Raw genomic sequence first — 24845 nt, 5'->3', positions numbered from 1 at the left:
GAAGAATCAGGAGTGGAAAGTCAATAATGAAACTTACCCAGGTCTTGCCCGGTTTCCTGGAAGAACAGCTCTTTGTTGCTCCGGTATCAGGTCCTGGAAGCACCACCATTGGTCCAGTGGGGGCTCGTGCGGATGCAAGCGTGGGAGTCCTTTTGGATGTCTGCCAGCAGTGTTGTCCCGGGGTCTGAAAATAGGCAGGGCGAGCTGGGATGGGCATAACGTGACGACAAGCACACCGGAGATTTCTGACACAAAGTGTTGGTCAACAGTGTGATTCAGCAGCAAAAAAGGCAAATGCAATTCTAGGATGTATTAACAGAAGCATACAGTCTAGATCACGTGAAGTCATTATTTCCCTCTACTCCTCTTTGGTCAGACCTCATCTGGAATATTGTATCCAGTTTTGGGCACCACATTTTAAATAAGACATCAACAAACTGGAGCAAGTTCAGAAAAGAGCAACCAGAATGGTGACCGGTCTGCAAACCCTGTCTTATGAGGAAAGGTTGCAGGATTTGGGAATGTTTAGTTTGCAAAAGAGAAGACTGAGAGGAGACTTAATAGCTGTATACAAATATCTAAAGGGCTGTCACATTGTAGAAGGATCAACTTTATTCTCATTTGCACAAGGAAAGACTAGAAGCAATGGGATGAAACTGAATGGGAGGAGACACAGATTACATGTTAGAAAAAACTTTTTGACAGTTAGAGTGATCAATGAGTGGAACAGGCTGCCACGAGAAGTGGTGAGTTCTCCTTCAATGGAAGTCTTCAAACAGCCTGGACAGACATCTGACTGGGATGATTTAGTGAATCCTGCTTTGAGCAGGGGGTTGGACCAGATGGCCCAGGAAGTCCCTTCCAACTCTACGATTCTATGATTCTATGCACTTCTAGGGGGTCCAAAGGAGGCATGCACAGGGGAGGTGGGGAGTTGCTATGGCTGGTCCCTCATTTAAAATTAGGTCTGACTGCCAAAAGAGCAGGTTTGCTCTGGCTCTCCTTCCCCATGGGATGTAGAGTAACATCAGCACGAACATCAGAGTGAGCGCAGTAGTGGCAGTCTCATGAGCGGAAGTAAAACCAGCCAGAGAAGCAGAGTGAGCTGTGAATCCACGCCTCCAGAGAAGAATAATTAGGTGAGTTCATCCAGCCTCTGAATCCAGTACCCTTATTAAATGTTAGGCTGATGAGTGATTTTTGTGAAAGTTCTCTATGGTAATTAGGTCACTTAATTACTAGAATAGGCCTAAGAAATGTAGTGCAAAACTTAAGAATAAGAGGTGTGCACATTCTAGGGATAAGTTACCAGACTCATGGTAGAAAAGTCTTTGTTCAGATTGTATACAGAAAACCATATGTGAAGAACCCCCCAACTCTGCCATGGATCTGAGATCCGTGATCCGTTCAGAAGTTGACGATTCACTTAAGCCCCTTATTCATAAGATAGGTGATAGAAAGGGAAGGAACAGGTCCAAAAATTTATCAACTGATTAATCTATAAAGTCAGAAGGTGAATGTGAATCGGATTCTTGTTTATATTCTGATAACTATGTCATCCAGTGCCTGGATTCTAGGTATAATGGAAGCAGGCATGAAGTTGGAATTCAAGACTACCCCCCTCCCCCGCGAACAGTTAGCCCTGGAGGCAATGTTATTGGTCCTGATAGAGGTACCAGAAGAAGAACAATGAAAGAGATTCTATTCCCTCCTTTTCTTGATAAGCTGGATGGCACCTTCAGAACTATAGTAAATTTGAGAGGTCTGACCAGATTCCTGATATATCGATTATTTAAGATGGAGTCAATAAAATCACCCTTAAAACGTCTGGCTCTAGGTTGCAACATGAGTGTGCTGGAACTAAAAGGTGCATATTTCCATGTTTCAATCCATGCAGTAGTTCAAATATTCCTGACAGTGGCCCTATCCGGGAACAAAAGAATCAGATATTTTTCAGCTCAGAACCCTGCCCTTTGGTCAGTCCATGGCTCAGAGAGTATTTACAAAGATCATAGTGGAGATGACAGCGCATCTTCGGGAACAGAAGACCCTAATTCCATACTTAGACAATTTCCTGGCAGTAGGCAGATCAGTAGAACACTGCAGCTGTCAGTTTCAAAGGGTCAGAACTATCTTAGAGGAATTAGGTTGGTTGCTAAACCTAAGGAAGTCAAAGCTAACGCCATAAAGAGTCCAGTACTTTTTAGGTCTTATTGTATGTCTACTACATGAAGAGAAAGTGTGCAAAGTTATGACCATAGTATCATCGGCAGTGAACACTTGTACAATGACACTCAGGAAGGCAATGTCATTGTTAGGGACCCTGACTTCATGTATCCCAGCAGTCCTATTGGGTCAATTGCATTTCATACAATTTCAACAATATATACTGATAGGCAAAAGACTGCTGATATGCGATAGAAACATTTCTTGTATCTATCCTGGTAACACCTTCCAAAAAAAGCTAATTTGGGTTGAGGTACAAATGATCTCCAATCTGCCATTATTGGTTCAAATTAAATAAATACAATGCGCGTACAATTCTTGTCTGATCACAGATGCCCAGTCACAAGTTTTTATTACAACCACATAGATAAAGAAAGTGGGAATGGCTTCTTTTATAACATTACCTAAGAAAAAGTATTTTGTTGGGGATAACAAGGTCGCAAATTATGCATTCTGACAGAATTCCTTTCAAACTAGTTCAACCCAGCTTTCTATGCCTTGTGTAACAAAGAAAGCTTAACACACAAACACCTCTATATCAGATACAACACCCGTGTTAATGCTTTTATGAATAACACTTATAAAGCTAATACTAAAATACAAAATTATCAAAGATATATAGGGCGATTTAATTGCCTAAATAATAATCAAAGTATAAATATTTATCCCAACACCTCTCTACAAGGACATCATGTTCATATCCTGTTGGACAATCGAATGACGGTAACTTACCGTATATACTCGTGTATAAGCTGACCCGTGTATAAGCCGACCCCCTAATTTTGTGACAAAAACTGGGAAAAGTAATTGACTCGCGTATAAGCCTAGGGTGAAAAATGCAGCAGCTACTGGTAAATTTCAAAAATAGATACCAATAAAAGTAAATTTAATTGAGACATCAGTAGGTTAAATGTTTTTGAATATCCATATTGAATCAGGAGCCCCATATAATGCTCCATACAGTTCATGATGGGCCCCATAAGATGTTCCATACAAAATACACCCCATATAATGCTGCACAAAGGTTAATAATGCCCCCATAAGATGCTCCATAGAATAATATGCCCCATATAGTGCTCCATAAAGGTTATGGCCCCATAAAATGCTCCATAGATTATTCCCCCATAAAATGCTCCATAGATTATTCCCCATAAAATGCTCCATAGATTATTCCCCAATAAGATGCTACATAGAATATGCCCCAATAAGATGCTCCATAGAATATGCCCCCATATGCTGCCCCATAGAATATGCCCCCATATGCTGCCCCATAGACTATGCCCCCATATGCTGCCCCATAGACTATGCCCCCCATATGCTGCTCCATAGAATATGCCCCCATATGCTGCTCCATAGAATATGCCCCCATATGCTGCTCCATAGACTATGCCCCCATATGCTGCTCCATAGACTATGCCCCCATATGCTGCCCCCATAAGATGCTCCATATATTATGCCCCCATATGCTGCTGCAAAAAAAAATGCCATACTCACCTCTCCTGCTCAGGACCCGGCACCTGGCGGTCCATCGCTGCTCACCGCTGTCTGCCATGTCTGTCAGTGACGTTCAGGCAGCAGAGGGCACGGCGCGCACTAACCACATCACCGCGCCCTCTGCTGGCTAAACGTCACTGACAGGATGCAGCAGACAGCGGTGAGCAGCGATGGACCCTGGACAGGTGAATATCGCTATACTTACCCCCTCCTGGCGTGGTCTCGCGATACCATGTGACCGCTGAAGGCAGGAAGGGAGACCGTAGAGAAGCGGGGAGGGCTGCAGAGACTGCACCAGGAGTGGTAAGTATGATCTGTGACGCTCCCCCGACCCCCAGGTATATGACTCGTGTATAAGGCTACTCTCACACTAGCATCGTGCGACGGACGTCGCCCAGCGTCAGGGTGACGTTCCGTCGCATGTTGTGAAAGTTTTGCCCAACGGGGGCAGCGGATGCAGTTTTTCAATGCATCCGCTGCCCCATTGTAATGTCCAGGGAGGAGGGGGCGGAGTTTCGGCCGCGCATGCGCGGTCGAAAATGGCGGAAACGCCGCACAAAAAAAGTTACATGTAACGTTTTTGTGTGCGTCGCGGCCACCAAAACACGACGCATCCGTCGCACGACGGTTGCGATGTGTGCTCATACGTCGCTAATGCAAGTCTAAGGAGAAAAAACGCATCCTGCGGGCAACTTTGCAGGATGCGTTTTTTTCTCCAAAATGATGCATTGCGACGTCTGTCGCACGACGCTAGTGTGAAAGTAGCCTAAGCCGAGGGGGACTTTCAGCCCAAAAAATGGGCTGCAGAGACTGCACCAGGAGGGGTAAGTATGATCTGTGACACCCCCGCTCCCCCACCGACCCCCAGGTATATGACTCGTGTATAAGCCGAGAGGGGGACTTTCAGCCCAAAAAATGGGCTGAAAATCTCAGCTTATGCAGGAGTATATACGGTACATAAACCATCAAGGAGGAAAAAGATCCTGCTCTCTGATGGTAGTAGCAGAAGAGATTTTTCAAATAGCGAAGCAACACCTTTTGTCTTTAACAGCATTTCACATAAAAGGAAAGGAAAATGACAGGGCAGACTTAAAGATGTTAATTCTGGTAGCATTGACTTTAGCCCGTAAGGTTAGTGATATACAGGTCTCGTCAGTTAACCCTCCATTTACACAGATATTTGAAGATAGGTTGGATCTAGCCTTACGACAACCCTATCTTCCAAAGGTAACATAGTAACATAGTATTTAAGGTTGAAGGGACACTAAGCTCCACATTGGGGAAAAAAATTCCTTCCTGACTCCACATACGGCAATCAGACTGGTTCCCTGGATCAACGCATTATTAAGGTAACTAGTGTATATACCCTGTAATATTATACTTTTCAAGAAAGGCATCCAGGCCCTTCTTACATTTTAGTAGGGAATCACTCATTACAACATCATATGGCAGAGAGTTCCATAGTCTCACTGCTCTTACAGTAAAGAATCCGCGTCTGTGAGTATGCTTAAACCTTCTTTCCTCCAGACGTAGAGGATGCCCCCTTGTCCCCGTCACAGGTCTAAGAGTATAAAGATCATTAGAAAGGTCTTGGTACTGTCCCCGCATATATTTATACATTGTAATAAGATTACCCCTAAGCCTTCGATTTTCCAAACTAACCCCAATTGTAATAACCTGTCTTGGTATTGCAGACCCCCCAGTTCCCTAATAACCTCGGTCGCTCTTCTCTGCACCCGCTCCAGTTCAGCTATGTCTTTCTTATATACCGGAGACCAGAACTGTATACAGTATTCTAAGTGTGGTCGCACTAGTGACTTATATAGAGGTAAAATTATGTTCTCCCTATGAGCATCTATGCCTCTTATAATGCATCCCATTATTTTATTTGCCTTTGCTGCAGCTGCCTGACACTGGCCACTAAATGTGAGTTTGTCGTCCACCCATACACCCAGGTCTTTTTCAGTGACAGTTTTGCCCAGTGTTTTACAATTAAACACATAGTTATACATCTTATTTCTTCTGCCCAAATGCATGACCTTACATTTATCCCCATTAAAGCTCATTTGCCATTTATCAGCCCAAGCTTCTAGTTTACATAAATCCTCCTGTAATATAAAATTGTCCTCCTCTGTATTGATTACCCTGCAAAGTTTAGTGTCATCTGCAAATATTGAAATTCTACTCTCTATGCCCCCTACAAGGTCATTAATAAATATGTTAAAAAGAAGCGGGCCCAAAACTGACCCCTGTGGTACCCCACTGCTAACCGTGACCCAGTCCGAGTGTGCTCCATTAATAACCACCCTTTGTTTCCTATCCCTGAGCCAGCTCTTAACCCACTTACACATATTTTCCCCTATCACCATTGTTCTCATTTTATTGTACATTGGGGAAAAAAAGTATTTAGTCAGCCACCAATTGTGCAAGTTCTTCCACTTAAAAAGATGAGAGAGGCTTGTAATTGACATTATAGGTAGACCATAACTATGAGAGTCAAAATGAGAAAACAAATCCAGAAAATCACCTTGTCTGATTTGGCAAGATTTATTTTGCAAATTATGGTGGAAAATCAGTATTTGATCACCTAAAAACATGCAAGATTTCTGGCTCTCACAGACCTGTAACTTCTTTAAGAGGCTCCTCTGTCCTCCACTCCTTACCTGCAGTAATGGCAGCTGTTTGAACTTGTTATCAGTATAAAAGACACCTGTCCACAACCTCAAACAGTCACACTCCAAACTCCACTATGGTAAAGACCAAAGAGCTGTTGAAGGACACCAGAAACAAAATTGTAGCCCTGCACCAGGCTGGGAAGACTGAATTTGCAATAGGCAAGCAGCTTGGTGTGATGAAATCAACTGTGGGAGCAATAATAATAAAATTGAAGACATACAAGACCACTGATAATCACACTTGATCTGGGGCTCCACGCAAGTGTCACGGGGTCCTTCGCTACCACACAATCAACAGAGCGAGGGAAGGGTGAACAATCCCAAGACCTTTATTACAGGCAAAATTAGAAGGTCAATAAACAATCCACCACACTGAGGATACAATAGTCCAGAACAAGAATGTAGTCCAGTAACAGGATAAAATGTCCAGGGAGATGAGAGTCCAAAACTAGCACCAGAGGATAAAATGGGTCCTTCTCTCTGAAGTGCAGTCTTTTCACAATCCTCTCCACACAGGAACTGACTTGACCAGCTCCTGTCCTCCCCACCCCCTTCCTTGTGTCCAGGGGTAGTCAAACAGGTTGGGGCGGTTTCCAGGCCTCCCAGAGGAGAACAAAGAAGCCTTGGGGATTAAAGAACTACAGGGGGTCATCAAGAGACAGATACAGTCAGGCTATAGACATACAAGAAAAACACTATGAAAATAAGTGAAATAGAAATATACACAAAATGATATCCACATAGCCTATCACATCATCACACAAGATTTCACCCCATGGTGTCAAAATGATCACAAGAACGGTGAGCAAAAATCCCAGAACCACACAGTGGGACCTAGTGATAGACCTGCATAGAGCTGGGACCACAATAACAAAGGCTACCATCAGTAACACACTACACCGCCAGGGACTCAGATCCTGCAGTGCCAGAGGTGTCCCCCTGCTTAAGCCAGTATATGTCCGGGCCCGTATGAGGTTTGTTAGAGAGCATTTGGATTATCCAGAAGAGTATTGGGAAAATGTCATATGGTCTGATGAAACCAAAGTAGAACTGTATGGTAGAAACAAAACTCGTGGTGTTTGAAGGAGACAGAATGCTGAGCTGCATCCAAAGAACACCATACCTACTGTTCAGCATGGGAGTGGCAACATCATGCTTTGTTGCTGTGTCTCTGCAAAGGGACCAGGACGACTGATCCGTGTACATGAAAGAATGAATGGGGCCATGTATCGTGAGATTTTGAGTGCAAACCTTCCATCAGCAAGGGCATTGAAGATGAAACATGGATGGGTCTTTCAGCAAGATAATGACCCCAAGCACACCGCCAGGGCAACAAAGGAGTGGCTTCATAAGAAGCATATGAAGGTCTTGGAGTGGCCTAGCCAATCTCCAGATCTCAACCCCATAGGAAACCATTGGAGGGATTTGAAAGTCTGTGTTGCCCAGCGACAGGCCGAAAACATCACTGCTGTAGAGGAGATCTGCATGGAGGAATGGGCCAACATACCACCAACAGTGTGTGCCAACCTTGTGAAGACTTACAGAAAACATGTGATCTGTCATTGCCAAGAAAGGATATATGACAAAATATTGAGATTAACTTTTGTTAATGTCCAAATACTTATTTTCCACCATAATTTGAAAAATAAATTTTGCCAAATCAAAGTGATGTTCTGGAATTATTTTCTCATTTTGACTCTCATAGTTGTGGTCAACCTATGATGTCAATTACAGGCCTCTTTCATCTTTATAAGTGGGAGAACTTGCACAATTGGTAGATGACTAAATAATTTTTTCCCCACTATATCAACCTTTTGTGTGGCACCGTATCAAAAGCTTTTGAAAAGTCCATATACACAACGTCCACTGCATTTCCTTGGTCGAGTCCGGAACTTACCTCTTCATAGAAGCTGATCAGATTAGTCTGAAAGGAACGGTCCCTCGTAAACCCATGTTGATATTGGGTCATGAGGTTATTCTTCTCCAGATACTCCAGTATAGCATCTCTTAGAAAACCCTCCAGGATTTTACCCACAGTTGAGGTTAAACTTACTGGCCTATAATTTTCGAGTTCAGTTTTTGTCCCCTTTTTGAATATTGGCACCACATTTGCTATACGCCAGTCCTGTGGTACAGACCCTGTTATTATGGAATCTTTAAAGATTAAAAATAATGGTCTATCTATGACTGTGCTTAATTCCTGCAGTACTCGGGGGTGTATCCCATCCGGGCCCGGGGATTTGTCAATTTTAGTGATTTTTAGACGCCGCCATACTTCCTGCTGGGTTAAGCAGGTGACATTTAATGGGGAATTTTTTTTATCACTGATCATTTTATCCATCATGGGATTTTCTTGTGTAAATACTGTTGAAAAAAAGTCATTTAGCATATTGTCTTTTTCCTCCTCATCCACCATTTCACCTAGACTATTTTTAACCCCTTAGTGACAGAGCCATTTTGCAGCTTAATGACCAGGCCAATTTTTACAATTCTGACCACTGTCACTTTATGAGGTTATAACTCTGAGATTGTTTTTTTCAATACAAAAAACACGGTGAGCACCACATTAGATATGCACGATGAAGATGACTGGGTGCTACTCTGCGCCAAGAAGTAGATGTGTATAAGGAGAAGAACAGAAGCGCAGGAACCAGTGGCACACTCAGCCGAAATGAAAAATACAAAAAGCTTTATTGAACATAAATGCCCGACAGACAAAAAGACATCCAAAATAAAAACACAATTAAAATAACAACATGCAAAGGCAGGTCAGACCTGACATATTAGGTAGATATAAAATTGACAATTGTGGGTACAAATATATGTATTAATGCATCATTTACCTAAGGGGCCTATGTGATGGGAACTGCATGTAACATACATGATTTACTGTGGAGTGGACACGTTGTGCATAGCTAGGGGGCATGTTATATAGAGATTTTGCACTTTATCCATCTATTCGGTAGCTATAGTTTATATAGCCTGATTATATCATCCTTTTTGGCATTTGATTGTGGATTAAATTAAATTAGATTACATTATGCCAGTTTCATAGAATCATAGAATCGTAGAGTTGGAAGGGACCTCCTGGGATATCTGGTCCAACCCCCTGCTCAAGGCAGGATTCGCTAAATCATCCCAGACAGATGTCTGTCCAGCCTCTGTTTAAAGACTTCTATTGAAAGAGAACTCACCACTTCTCGTGGCAGCCTGTTCCACTCATTGATCACTCTGTCAAAAAGTTTTTTCTAATATCTAATCTGTGTCTCCTCCCAGTTTCATCCCATTGCTTCTAGTCTTTCCTTGTGCAAATGAGAATAAAGTTGATCCTTCTACAATGTGACAGCCCTTGAGATTTTTGTAGACAGCTATTAAGTCTCCTCTCAGTCTTCTCTTCTGCAAGCTAAACATTCCCAAATCCTGCAACCTTTCCTCATTGGACAGGGTTTGCAGACCAATCACCATTCTGGTCGCTCTTTTCTGAACTTGCTCCAGTTTGTTGATGTTTTTTTTAAAATGTGGCGCCCAAAACTGGACAAAGTATTCCAGATGAGGTCTGACCAAAGAGGAGTAGAGGGCAATAATGACTTCACGTGATCTAGACTGTATGCTTCTGTTAATACATCCTAGAATTGCATTTGCCTTTTTTGCTGCTGCATCACACTGTTTACTCATATTCAGTCTGTGATCTATTAGTATACCCAAGTCTTTTTCACATGTGCTGTTGCTTAGCCCTATTCCTCCCATTCTGTATATGCTTTTTTCATTTTTATTGCCCAGATGTAGTACTTTGCATTTTTCCCTGTTAAAAACCATTCTGTTCGTTGCTGCCCACTGCTCCAGTTTATTTATATCTTTTTGAATCCTCTCTCTCTCTTCTCTAGTGTTACCTAACCCTCCTAGCTTTGTGTCATCAGCAAATTTAATCAGTTTACCCTCAATTCCTTCATCTAAATCGTTGATAAAGATGTTGAACAATACAGGGCCCAGGTACCCCACTTGAGACATTCTGCCAACTGGATGTGAATAATAATAATCTTTATTTTTATATAGCGCTTACAGTTTGCACACATTATCATCACTGTCCCCGATGGGGCTCACAGTCTAAATTCCCTATTAGTATGTCTTTAGAATGTGGGAGGAAACTGGAGTGCCCAGAGGAAACCCACGCAAACACGGGGAGAACATATAAACTCCTTGCAGATGTTGTCATTGGTGGGATTCGAACCCAGGACCCAGCGCTAACCACTGAGCCACCATGCCGCAGCCATTTATGACCACTCTTTGGGTCCGGTCACTAAGCCAGTTACGAATCCACCTAACAGTTGCCTTGTCCATTCCATACTTAGCCATTTTTTCAATAAGGATTGTATGAGAGACTTTGTCAAATGCTTTGCTGAAGTCAAGATAGACTGTATCTACAGCATTTCCCTGATCCACCCAGTCAGTGATTCTGTCATAGAAGGAAATTTAGTCTGACATGACTTATTAGTTACAAACCCATGCTGACTGTTTAATCACTTCATTCTTATCCAGGTACTGACATACATGTTGTTTAGTAATGTTTTAAACATGTTGTTTAATAAACATGTTGTTTACTCATATGTGAGGATTTTTTGTAGGATGTTTATATATGTGATGTACGATATACAATTTTGATTAGATCTATTTCCTTACCCATGCTGTTATTATTATTATTTATTTATATAGCACCATTGGTTCCATGATAACATAACATACATAGTAACAGTTTTGAAGGCTGAAGGAAGACCTTATGTCCATCTAGTTCAGCCTATTTTTAGTGCAGCTGTTCTGCATTGTTGATCCTGGGGAAGGCAAAAAACCCACAGAGTAGAAGCCAATTTTCTTCATAGGGAAAAAAATTCCTTCCCCTAAGCTGGGTCAACCATCTACCTATAATATTCTGTTATTCGTAACCTTCTATACTGTTACTCACAAGAAAAGAATCCATTCCTTTCTTAATTTCATTCAGTGAGTTGGCCATCACCACTTCCTCAGGAAGAGAATTCCAGAGCCTCACTGCTCTTACCGTGAAGAACCCTCTTCTATGCTGGTGCAGAAATTGTCTTTCCTCCAAACGAAGAGAATGCCCCCTTGTTCTTGTCACAGTCTTGGTACAAACAGTTCATTGGAGAGATCTCTGTATTGCCCTCTGATATACTTGTACATATATATTAGGTCTCCCCTAAGTCTTCTCTTTTCTAGAGTAAATAGACCTAATTTTGATAACCTTTCTGGGTATTGTAGTGAAGCAACTCCATTTATCATTTTAGTAGCCCGCCTTTGAACCCTTTCAAGTTCAGTAATGTCTTTCTTGAGCACCGGCGTCCAAAATTGCACACATTACCACAATACTCCAAGTGTGGTCTGACGAGTGATTTGTACAGAGGGAGAATTATGTTTTCATCTCGTGTCCCCAGACCTCTTCTAATGCATCCCATGACCCTATTTGCTTTGGTGGCAGCTGCCTGACACTGGGCACTCCAATTGAGCTTCTTATTGACTAAGATGCCCAAGTCTTTTTCCATGTCTGATTTCCCCAGCAGTTTCCCATTTAGTAAGTAATTGTAGCATCTGTTTCTCCTTCCCATGTGCATAACCTTACACTTATCGGTGTTAAACCTCATTTGCCATTTTCTGCCCAATTCTCCAATTTACTCAAATCAGTCTGTAGTTGCAAACTGTCCTCCTTTGTGTTAACTACCTTACATAGTTTTGTGTCATCTGCAATTACTGATATTTTACTGTGTAAGCCATCCACTAGATCATTAATAAATATATTAAATAGTAGGGGGCCCAATACAGACCCCTGTGGTCCCCCACTAGTAACCCTGGCCCAATCTGAGGATGCCCCATTAATAACCACTCTTTGTTTTCTATCACTATGCCAGCTCCCTACCCATCTACACACATTTTCCCCTAGCCCAAGCTTTCTCATCTTACTTACCAATCTTTTATGTGGGACAGTGTCAAATGCTTTAGAGAAGTCGAGATAAATGACATCCAATGATTCTCCTGGGTCCATTTGAGAGCTTACATCCTCATAGAAGCTGATCAGGTTAGTTTGACAGGAGCGATCCTTCATAAATCCATGTTGATATGGAGTTAAACATTTATTAACATTGAGATATTCCATAATGGTATCCCTTAGAGACCCTTCAAAAATTTTACCCACAACAGATGTTAAGCTTACCGGCCTATAGTTTCCAGGTTCCCTTTTACACCCCTTTTTGAATATTGGTACCACATTTGCTTGCCGCCAATGAAAAGGAACAGACCCTGTTTCTATAGAGTCTTTAAATATAAGGAATAGAGGCCTGTCTATCACATTACTTAACTCCCTTAATACCCGAGGGTGAATGCCATCAGGGCCTGGTGATTTGTCAATTTTAATCTTACTAAGGCGGTTCTGCACTTCTTCCTGGGTTAGGCAGGTAATACTTAATGGGGAGTTTACATTATCACTCTGCATTTCCCCTGGCAAATCCTTTTCCTGTGTGAACACTGTTGAGAAAAAATAATTTAAAACATTTGCTTTTCCCACATCGCTCTCTGTGATTTCACCCTCATTGTTCTTTAAAGGGCCGACACCATCAGTATTAATCATTTTTCTGTTTATATAATTAAAGAATAGTTTGGGGTTTGTTTTACTTTCCTTAGCAATGAGTCTCTCAGTTTCCACTTTTGCTAAATGTATTTGTTTTTTTTACACATTTTATTTTTTTCTCTATAAGTTTTTAATGCTTCTTCATTGCCTTCTTGTTTTAGCTTCCTAAATGCCTTGTTCTTGTTCTTTATTGCCCTTTTTACATCCTTATTTAGCCACATTGGTGTTCTCCTGTTCCTAGCCCTTTTATTTCTGTACGGTATGGCTAGCTCGCAGTGGGTGTGTAAAACTGATCTAAATATTTCCCATTTATTTTCTGTGCTCCTATTTTTGAGGACATTGTCCCAATCAATTCGGCGAAGGTCCTCTCTAAGCTGATCAAACTTTGCTTTCCTGAAATTCAGTGTTTTTGTAACCCCCTTCCAGGGCACCTTACTGAAGGACAAGTGGAATTGTATTGTATTGTGGTCACTGTTCCCTAGGTGCCCATCGACTCGGACTTCTGTTATTCTATCTGGCCTGTGGCTTAAAATTAACCCCAGAAGGTCTGTCCCTCTAGTTGGGCCCGGCCCAAGTGGTGACAGATAATTATCCTTGGTCACTGACAGAAATTGGTTTCCTTTCTGAGATCCGCAGGTTTCAGTTTCCCAGTCTGTCGGGGTAGTTGAAGTCCCCCATAATAATCATCTCATTGGGATTTGCTGCTTTGTCTTTGTTTCAATAATACATTCTCAGTGGTTTCTGTTATATTTGGTGGCTTATAACAAACCCCTATGAGGATTTTATTACTTTTCTCTCCTTGTATCTCCACCCATAGAGACCCCACCTCTTCATTTCCCTCTTGTATATCTTCTCTTAGTGTGGACTTTAAAGTGGACTTTATATATAGACAGACTCCACCCCCTTTCCTATTTTTACGATCCCTCCTAAACAAATCATATCCTTGCAAATTAGCCGCCCAGTCATAGCTGTCGTCTAACCATGTCTCAGTTATTCCTACGTCGTATTTTTCCTCATACATTACCAACTCCAGATCTTCAATCTTATTGGTCAGGCTTCTTGCGTTGGTCAGCATGCAGGAAAGAAGTTTTGCTTCCTTTTTCTTAGCTTCCTTCTGAGTACCCTGTCTTGGGTCCTCTTTACCACATCTAGTATCCTTGATTAGTTTGTCCTTCTGCTGCATGTTCTTGTCTGCTGTTTTTCCTCCCATCCCCTCTTCTAGTTTAAAGCCCTCCTGATGAGTGTGGCAAGTCTTCTGGCGAATGTGTGTGTTGAGGTAGGGCTAAAGTAACCCTTCACAGTTGATCCAGTGATTTCCAAATTAGTTTACAGGGTGTTGCTAGCAACTGAGAATGACCACAGGGAGACGGGGGGGGTCTCTGTACGGGAGGATCGAGGCAGATCACCAAGCCCCTTTATTTTAGTCACTTCTTTTATAATCTTTTGCTTAATTATGCAAAGTATACAGCTACCAATAGAATCGTAATACATTTAAGCCAATAGTATTGCAAGAAAATCGGAATATGTCCCTAGTTACGTGACGTAGAGTATAGAACAATAGCGCATTCTTTTAGGGTCTCATCTCCTATCTCCTATCTTGTACAAGCTAGAACAGTCTGGTTTCATAACAGCCGTGAACTTTCATCTAGTTAAGTTACAAAATTTAACTCGCAAGCAACAAAATGGCGTCGCAAGCACAAAAATAGAGTCTGGAGAACAAGATATCCCATAAAACTGAATACTGTACTTCACAATTCCCCCCTAGATAAATTTTGTTAACACATATGCAGCATCAGAGGTGCTATCCCAAGCCATAAGCTTGAGGGGTGCTGGTCTTCACATGACTGATGCCGTGTTATCAGTCATGGCTGTCGCGGCGCACCCGTCCCCCCTGTATACTGCAGTTCACAAATAACAATTTTTGATGACGATGGTGGTGATCTTTTGTAGGTAGCCATGTGCTTGGCTTCAACATCTTCATCAAGTAGCCTTTTGAGATCGGTGCAGAGAAGAGCAGGGGCAATGACACCTTTGGTATCATCATTAGCTGACTTAGTGTAGAATTTCCTAATACATACAGAAATACACCAAAGAACAAGTTTTAGTATCACATATACAACAAGGATACAGGCAGCAATGTGTAACAAGCTTTGTAAGATCCCAGCTATCCAACTCCCAATTCCCCTAAACCAATTGGCTGGATTGAGAAAGGAGGTGTCTGACCACCAACTGTCCTTATTACGATCATTGTCTTTATCGTATTGATCTCTGAGTCTTTGAATATCTTCTAACTTTAACTTTTAACTTCTACCAATAATAATATGGAAAATGCGGAAAACCAAAACATTATGCTCCCTTTATTTGCTATTGACTTGTTGGGTGATGAGAACTTCATAGGGACCGTCATACAAGGGTTCTAGTCCGTGCTTCCTGACATGCCTTTTCACGACTACCAAATCACCAGGCTTCAGGTTATGACAGGTGTTGGTTTCTGCTGAATCTGGAGAAGAAAAGGAAACTAGAACATGGGTGTTAGTAAAAAATCTTGCTAAGCTGAATAACACATTGAACAGCACGGTCAGTTTCTTCTGATAACTGCTGAGGCTGGAAATTTACAACTGGGGGCCTAGCACCAAACTATCTCATATGGCGACAAGCCATATTTTGCAATAGGGGTAGTACGGATGTGGTAGAGTACAATGGATAGGAGATCTGGCCATGGCGCCGTAGTCTCCTGCATCATTTTGGTCAATTGTCCCTTCAGTGTGCCATTCAACCTCTCAACTTCCCCACTGGATTGTGGGTGGTACAGAGTATGGAGGGCTACAGTGGATCCAAGCATTGTCAGAACTTTTTGGTAGACATGAGAAGAAAAGGCCGGACCTTGATCACTTTCAACAACTTCTGGAACCCCATATCTGCATATAACTTCCATCACCAGTGTCTTCGCTGTGGTTTTTGCAGTCATGTTGGTAACGGGGAATGCTTCCGGCCAACTGAAGAACCGGGGCCCAGTAGAATTTTTGCACCAGTGCGAGGGCCTGATTCTTTCCTCGATGTGTAGGCCCATGTGGCAATAGCAGGGTACATCCGCTTAGGGAGACACACGAGTTGGTCCTTGTTCCAGAGACAATTATCCATTCGTGCCCCATCAGTCTTCCATTGCTTCACCTCTTCCTTTGGAGACATTCTCTGCATCGTCATTAAGCAGTCTCGCGGGGTCCGACAGAAAACTTCAGTCTGTTGTAGATCATCAGGTTCTTGTAGGGTCAGTGCTTCTTGTAACTGTTTACGCTGAGAGCGTGTGGTCACCATAGTTGGTATGGTTGGTTCTGCGGGTAAGAGAGTGGCGGCTTTTGCTTGCATATCCACAAATGCGTTGCCAACAGTCTGTGGACTGTTCCTAGGACTGTGCGCCTTAACTTTGATAATAGCCACCTGAGTAGGTTAATTTGATCGAGTCCATGAGGGTTTTAACAGCTTCAGCATTTTTCACTGGAGTTCCGGCAGTAGTAATAAACCCTCGATTGGCCCATAGAGCCCCAAAATCGTGAGCAATACCAAATGCATACCGTGAGTCCGTGTATATATTAGCCCGTCTGTTCTTGGCCAAAGTACATGCAGTAGACAGAGCCTGGAGTTCTGCTTCTTGTGCTGACCGTGATGGCAGGAGCGCAGCTGCGTGAACTACAGTGTCCTCTGGTAACAGCGTATCCCGTGTGGAATCTACCAAACTCCTCAGCATATCTTGAACCGTCCGTGTATAACACCAGATCGGGATTTGGGAGTGGATTCTCACTGACATTTGGTGGAGTAGCTGTTTCTTCAGGCAGAAGTTGGGAACAGTCATATTGGAGAAAATCCTCATCACTGCCATCTTTCCTTATAGTTCATTATACCGTCTTTCAAGGTGTTGTAAAGGGGTTGCATTATGCGGGATGCATCCGGTATCCACTGACAACAATAAGTGCATAAGAAAACGCTGGAGTTCAGTTTCATCTTTTGGGAAAGGAAGGGAGCTGACAGCTATTATTCTTCTGTGAGGTGTCTGGCACCATGAAGGAGACAGTGACCCAAGAATATCACTTGACCAAGGCAGAACTGAAGTCTCGAGGTCGAAACCCGACAGTTCAGTGCTGCCAGATGCTTGAGGAGGCTAACAATGGCAGAAATGGCAAAAGACACCTGCTCATATTTTTTTGCAAACTGGTTGTGACTGTTTTGGGCCCCTTGTGACATACCTGTCCATATTAACTGTCGTCCCTGATAAGTGAATGCAAATAGAAACTGGCAGTCTGGGTGTAACGGAATGCTAAAGAAGGCATTGGTAAGATCAATAACTGTAAACCAAGCAGCATCCTGGGGTATTTGGGACAAAAGAGTATGAGGATTAGGCACCAGGTTTGAGAAACACTTTTACTGGTTCTACAGGCATTTTCCCTATATCATTTGGCCCTTTTGACCAGTGTTTAGATGGTATTTCTGAGAGGTATGGGGTGAGTCATTGATCCTCAGGCAATATTGGGGGTGGATCTGGGCCTATCAGGGCCATCATAACTGTAGGAAGGGCATGCAAAATACAGATTTCCTCACTGTCTTCATAACGTAAGAGCCATCTGACCATCATCTTGGAATTGTATTCCAGAGCGGAGCTGTGATAATAAATCTGCCCCTAGTAAATTTACTGGACATATGGGAGAGATTACAAACTGAACAGTAACCTTGGGAAAAGGTCCCACAGAAATAGGGTTTATAAAAGTATATTAATTGGGTCTACCATCTACTCCGATTAAAATAGCAGGGGAATGACAATCTCTGAAAGTGTTCGAGTCTGGCACAGCACCAGCAGGGAGGGGCTGAGGAGCAGGGTTCCCAGTAGCTGAAGTCTGAGGGGGGGCCAGAGTCTGCTGTGTGGGCTGAAGGGCACGCTGATACTGATAAGGGACTGTGAACGCGCAGCCTCGCTGGGCACAATGGTGGGGGCTGGAGCAGCTGCTGGCTGCTAGCTTGCTTTTTTTTTTTCTCTGTACGCTGAACAGACGGGTTAAATTCTTCTGAAAACCTTTTTTTTTTTACTCTGGATCGGGTGAATGGGGATTGAGGCTGGCGGCGGATGATAATAGGTGCCGTCAGCAAAGGTGGGGGCTGCGACTCTCTGTCTCCTTGTACAATTGTCATCTAGCAGGGAGACCTGTCCTTTCAAATCATTCTTAACTATTCGTCTGCCTGACACATTAGTATTAATCTTAGCTCCTTCTTTAATCAATCACTTTCTCACACCAGTCACTTTCTTGAACCACAAACCATCCCGTCCCTGTCATAATAGCCAATTTTTCCTTCTTCAACATAGCAGTAACAGAAACAATCAGAATTCACTTCCTCTGTTCTTCCTAACACCTTCGTCACACAATTAATGTGCCAAGCCACAAAATTCTTCTTTTCATTCCACGGATTCTCTCATTTAGAGCTAAATATCCTTTAGTTGTGCACAATACTGGAGCGGCCGTCTCAGATTGTTCCACCAGGTCAACCCCCTCTGGGAAGCCCAAAATTTGCGGTACTCAGTGAAAGGAGGGGGGCATCTCAGACTCTCCCTCCGGACACCTCGGGTTATATATATATATATATATATATATATATCTATATATACCTGAGTTACGTATCCTACCCAGTCTTCGATCACATGACCACGCCTGATTACTAACAATGATCAGGAATTCAGGATATTTTGACTATAAAGAGAGCCACAATCACTGGTCAATCCGGGGTGTCCGTCCCTTATGAGGTACGGTTCGAGCACTGGGCCCCCAACGGGACAGCACCTCTATATGATTCCACCCATGAATCACCCCACCACGGGGACAAACCTCAGATCCTCTTTGCAGCAACAAGTACAGGAAAACCACACCAACAGTCAGTCTGAACAGTATAACTGCCAACTTACCGTGGTTGTTGTGGGGGGGTGATCAGTCCCAATTTTCCAGCACCTGTGTCCGCTCCGAGGGTCCTTTGTCTTGTTGTCCTCCGGGGGCAGAGGCGTCCCTGTTCGGGGGCCGCACGTTGGGCGCCAAAACGGTTGAGGTAGGGCTAAATTAACCCTTCACGGTAGATCCAGTGATTTCCAAATTAGTTTACAGGGTGTTGCTAGCAACTGAGAATAACCACACGGAGACGGGGGGTCTCTGTACGGGAGGATCGAGGCAGATCACCAAGCCCCTTTATTTTAGTCACTTCTTTTATAATCTTTTGCTTAATTATGCAAAGTATACAGCTACCAATAGAATCGTAATACATTTAAGCCAATAGTATTGCAAGAAAATCGGAATATGTCCCTAGTTACGTGACGTAGAGTATAGAACAATAGCGCATTCTTTTAGGGTCTCATCTCCTATCTTGTACAAGCTGGAACAGTCTGGTTTCATAACAGCCGTGAACTTTCATCTAGTTAAGTTACAAAATTTAACTCGTAAGCAACAAAATGGCGTCGCAAGCACAAAAATGAAGTCTGGAGAACAAGATATCCCATAAAACTGAATACTGTACTTCACATGTGTTTCCCAGGTTTTGTGAGGTGTATCCCACCTCTTGTGAGAAGTCTATCGTAGAGGTAATTCACACCATGGTCCAAGAATCCAAATCCTTGCTGCCTGCACCACCATCGTAGCCAGTTGTTCACCTCTAGTATAGTATTCCATCTTCTGATGCCATGGCCATCGACTGGGAGGATTGATGAGAAAACAACCTGTTACCTGGTTGCCTCTGGTGCCAGCAGTTGCTCAGTGGGTGGGACAACAGATGGCCAAAGCACAGAAAATAAAGGAAAGTCTCTTCCAATTATCACTTCATAATGCAAATAAGTCAAAACCCGCACCTTGTGGCACCGCCTCCCCGCTGGCGTGCTGATCACCACTAGTGCGGTGGGATAGTCTTTTAAGTCCCCATGTATACACAACACCCCAATTTTCCGACCTGTATACTCGCTGATTTGTAACCAGCTGGCTCGTACCAGGGTTACGAGACTCCCTGAGTCCAATAGGGCCACAGCCGGGGTGCCCTCCACTTCAACCTGACACAAATGTTCCATATTGGGACCTTTCTGGGGGGGCCCATTGCACACATCAGTTCGGCATAGTGAGACTGGCGGAACCCAAAGTTGGTGTCCACTGGCTCAGCCAGGTGGGGGCAATCAGCTCTCATATGACCTGGTTCCTGGCACCGCCAGCAGATTATGGTGCTCCTTTCTTCCCCAGATAAGTCCTGAGCGGCCTTTCTGTGCTCCGTTCGCCGAACCAGGAGTGGAGACTTACGGAACCTTCCTGTTACCTTCCGGGGAGTCCCTCCCTGTAGCTCTTTGGTAGCCCCATACCTTTCTATGAGGTCTATCATCTGCATGGCATTAGTAGGGGATGACAACGCATCTGGAGGCACGTTTGCCCCTCTCCTATATACTGACAAGCTCATTACCTTAGAGAGATCATTCTCCTCAATGCCTAAAGCACCATTGTCCTTTCTGATAGATGCCTATACGCTCTACACAATCTATATACCACACGTAACTGAAGGTCACATTGATCGAAACGTCTTTTTTCGTGTACTACAATAAACCGCCTTACAAATACCTTTAAGTTGAGTGCTAGGTTCATATTTGTTACTCGTTTCACCCAGGACATAGGCTGGGGTACAGATCAAAATTCAGCAAAAACAGCCTGGCCTCACTGCGTTTGCCCGCATTCAGTCCACCAATTGTAGGGATTCGATCTGGTAGGTAATGGCAGGGCTGCAGTAACGAGGCAACACACAGGCTTACAGTCCAATTTTAGTGGTTTTAATGTCAGTTTGCAAACAGCAGGTTAACAGAAAGTAAGGGAAAAACATAAATGTACTCCAGCTTGGAGAAGCACTGGTCCCAGACTCAACCCTTGCACGGGACGGGCTTAACTAAGCGGCTGCCAGGTCCGCGGCACCCGCCATGTGCCATTCCCAGGGTTGTTGAGAGTCTTGCTGCTATAGTCCTGCAGCACGGGGATCCTGTATACAAGTTCAGGCTAACTCCAGCCAAGTACCTGTAAATTCCAGACATACTCATCATGTGCCAAACACCAACCTCCATTACATAGCCCATAATCCCTCCCACCGGTGAGGTAGACATCACATGGGCTGATCACGTGACCATGACATCATCGCAGGTCCTGTCTTTAGGGAAAAACCTGGCCAAACATTAACCTGCTGGGAGAAATGTATCGTCCATCCAGTAAACCACCCTTTACTGTACCACAATACACAATGTATAACACACAGACCCCTCTATATAGAGACTAATGTATAACACACAGACCCCTCTATATAGAGACTAATGTATAACACACAGACCCCTCTATATAGAGACTAATGTATAACACACAGACCCCTCTATATAGAGACTAATGTATAACACACAGACCCCTCTATATAGAGACTAATGTATAACACACAGACCCCTCTATATAGACTAATGTATAACACACAGACCCCTCTATATAGACTAATGTATAACACGCAGACCCCTCTATATAGAGACTAATGTATAACACGCAGACCCCTCTATATAGAGACTAATGTACAACACACAGACCCCCCTATATAGAGACAATGTATAACACACAGACCCCTCTATATAGAGACTAATGTATAACACACAGACCCCTCTATATAGACTAATGTATAACACACAGACCCCTCTATATAGACTAATGTATAACACGCAGACCCCTCTATATAGAGACTAATGTATAACACGCAGACCCCTCTATATAGAGACTAATGTATAACACACAGACCCCCCTATATAGAGACAATGTATAACACACAGACCCCTCTATATAGAGACTAATGTATAACGCACAGACCCCCCTATATAGAGACTAATGTATAACACACAGACCCCTCTATATAGAGACTAATGTATAACACACAGACCCCTCTATATAGAGACAATGTATAACACACAGACCTCTCTATATAGAGACTAATGTATAACACACAGACCCCTCTATATAGAGACAATGTATAACACACAGACCCCTCTATATAGAGACTAATGTATAACACACAGACCCCTCTATATAGAGACTAATGTATAACACACAGACCCCCCTATATAGAGACAATGTATAACACACAGACCTCTCTATATAGAGACAATGTATAACACACAGACCCCTCTATATAGAGACTAATGTATAACACACAGACCCCTCTATATAGAGACAATGTATAACACACAGACCCCTCTATATAGAGACTAATGTATAACACACAGACCCCTCTATATAGAGACTAATGTATCACACACAGACCCCTCTATATAGAGACTAATGTATCACACACAGACCCCTCTATATAGAGACAATGTATAACACACAGACCCCTCTATATAGAGACTAATGTATAACACACAGACCTCTCTATATAGAGACAATGTATAACACACAGACCCCTCTATATAGAGACTAATGTATAACACACAGACCCCTCTATATAGAGACAATGTATAACACACAGACCCCTCTATATAGAGACTAATGTATAACACACAGACCCCTCTATATAGAGACTAATGTATCACACACAGACCCCTCTATATAGAGACAATGTATAACACACAGACCCCTCTATATAGAGACTAATGTATAACACACAGACCCCTCTATATAGAGACAATGTATCACACACAGACCCCTCTATATAGAGATCAATGTATAACACACAGACCCCTCTATATAGAGACTAATGTATAACACACAGACCCCTCTATATAGAGACTAATGTATAACACACAGACCCCCCTATATAGAGACTAATGTATAACACACAGACCCCTCTATATAGAGACAATGTATAACACACAGACCCCTCTATATAGAGACTAATGTATAACACACAGACCCCTCTATATAGAGACTAATGTATAACACACAGACCCCTCTATATAGAGACTAATGTATAACACACAGACCCCTCTATATAGAGACAATGTATAACACACAGACCCCTCTATATAGAGACTAATGTATAACACACAGACCCCTCTATATAGAGACTAATGTGTAACACACAGACCCCTCTATATAGAGACTAATGTATAACACACAGACCCCTCTATATAGAGACTAATGTATAACACACAGACCCCTCTATATAGAGACTAATGTATAACACACAGACCCCTCTATATATAGACAATGTATCACACACAGACCCCTCTATGACTCTGCACTTGGTGGGGAGACGAGCAGTGATGATCTGCAGACACTGGATACAAGCTGTGACTGATTCTGGGTTCACATTGCGCTGACGGTATCTGGTACATAGCGGCACTAACACTATGTAATGGAAGCATTAACACCCCCATTGCCCGCAATACTAGTAACGCATCCTAATGCATGTGTTAGTGATGATGTGTTGTTAGGGTTGGCGGAACGCACCAAATAAAATATAAGGTACGTTCACAACCCGGGGTCCACTGTGCAGAGATGGTAACTGCTGCTCGGTAATGGCGGACACTGACTGAACACCGGCGGGGTAACCGCTGACCCGGTGTGTACAGGAGTGAACTCTGTTACTGCACAGAGCCGCAGAACACAAGTGCCGGAGCCTGGTAACCTCACAGGACTCGGCAGGGTGAACACTAGTGAAGAGACGCAGGACTCTGCCCCAAGGACGCAGGGTTAGAGCCCCTCTGGTCACTAGCGCTCAACACCGCCACTGCGATACCTGAACTAAATAATATAGTCGCACCACGTGCGCACTGCACCGGTTCAGAAGACGCCACTAACCACCCAGAGCAGGGAGGGAAGCGCTTGACTTGCACACGGCGCCGCTGTGAGGAACCCTGCTGCACGTGCGATCCAGAGGTGCCTTGTGCTGACCGACGCTAACGCTCGTGTGGAGAGCGGGATGCTCTGTGGCACATAGATTATACCACTGCTGACTCTCTCCCTAACTCCTACACAGCCAAGGCTAGGGGAGTCATCATGAGTCAGTCGCCAGTCTCACACATCCGTCATCACACACACAACTAGCCATCAGCGTCTATATTAGCGCAGGGCCGAGCCGCCATGTGAACCTTTTATAGCAGCGTCCTTCCGGGACCTTCCTGATGGTCCAATCCGAGCTGCTTGAGGACCTGAGCATGTGACCTCCGACCTCCAATGAGAGGACGTCCCTCGGGCATGCTCAGTAGGCTGCAAAACGGCCTTATCCTCTGGAGCTGCTGCTAGTGCGGATTGCTAAAGCTGGAGCAGAGGTGGCAGCAGCAGCCAACCTGCCCGCACTCGCCTGAGCAAGACGCCGGGAGCGAGGCCTCTGCTGAGCAGCCTCCTCTGCGGCCGGCACTGAAGGGGAGAGCACAGAAGGCGAGGCCAGGGATTCCTCCTGTGCCGGAGCCCGACCCCTCACACGCCTTCCTCCATGACAGGCGGTCTGCCGCGTCTGAGGGGGCGCCGGGTCTAGTGAGCGGAGGCGCTCGCTGTGCACAGACCTGTATGGGGGACGCAATGTGACCCCGGCCTTATGGAGACAAGGAGGAGCCGCGCAGTGTGAGGAGAGAGCCGGGAATGTGGCGCCTCCTGGTGGCCGGGGGGATCCTGCAGCCCTCTCTACACACAGCAGTCAGCGCTGAGGAGGGACAGAGCGGAAGCCCTCACTATACAGCGCCCGCAGGGAACCCCGCACACTCCCGGGGCAGCGCCATGTAACAGCAGCCCCACGCAAAACACAGCGCCCCCACATAGACCCACAAGCAGCGCCCCCTGCAGAGTCTATGTGCAGCTACAGGAGGAACT

General features: G+C 43.9%; 1 protein-coding gene across 2 annotated transcripts in view; it reads left to right on the top strand.

The window, feature by feature from the left end:
* The window catches only part of LOC141073066 (uncharacterized), a 296352-nt gene that overhangs the window by 61984 nt on the left and 209523 nt on the right, over nt 1–24845 (top strand). The window lies entirely within an intron of this gene.

This window comes from Dendrobates tinctorius, unplaced genomic scaffold, assembly GCF_039654945.1.
Source record: "Dendrobates tinctorius isolate UK_male_01 unplaced genomic scaffold, ASM3965494v1 ptg000296l, whole genome shotgun sequence".
NCBI lineage: Eukaryota > Metazoa > Chordata > Amphibia > Anura > Dendrobatidae > Dendrobates > Dendrobates tinctorius.
The sequence above is the reverse complement of the archived record's forward strand: the minus strand, read 5'-3'. Positions and strand labels throughout refer to the sequence as shown.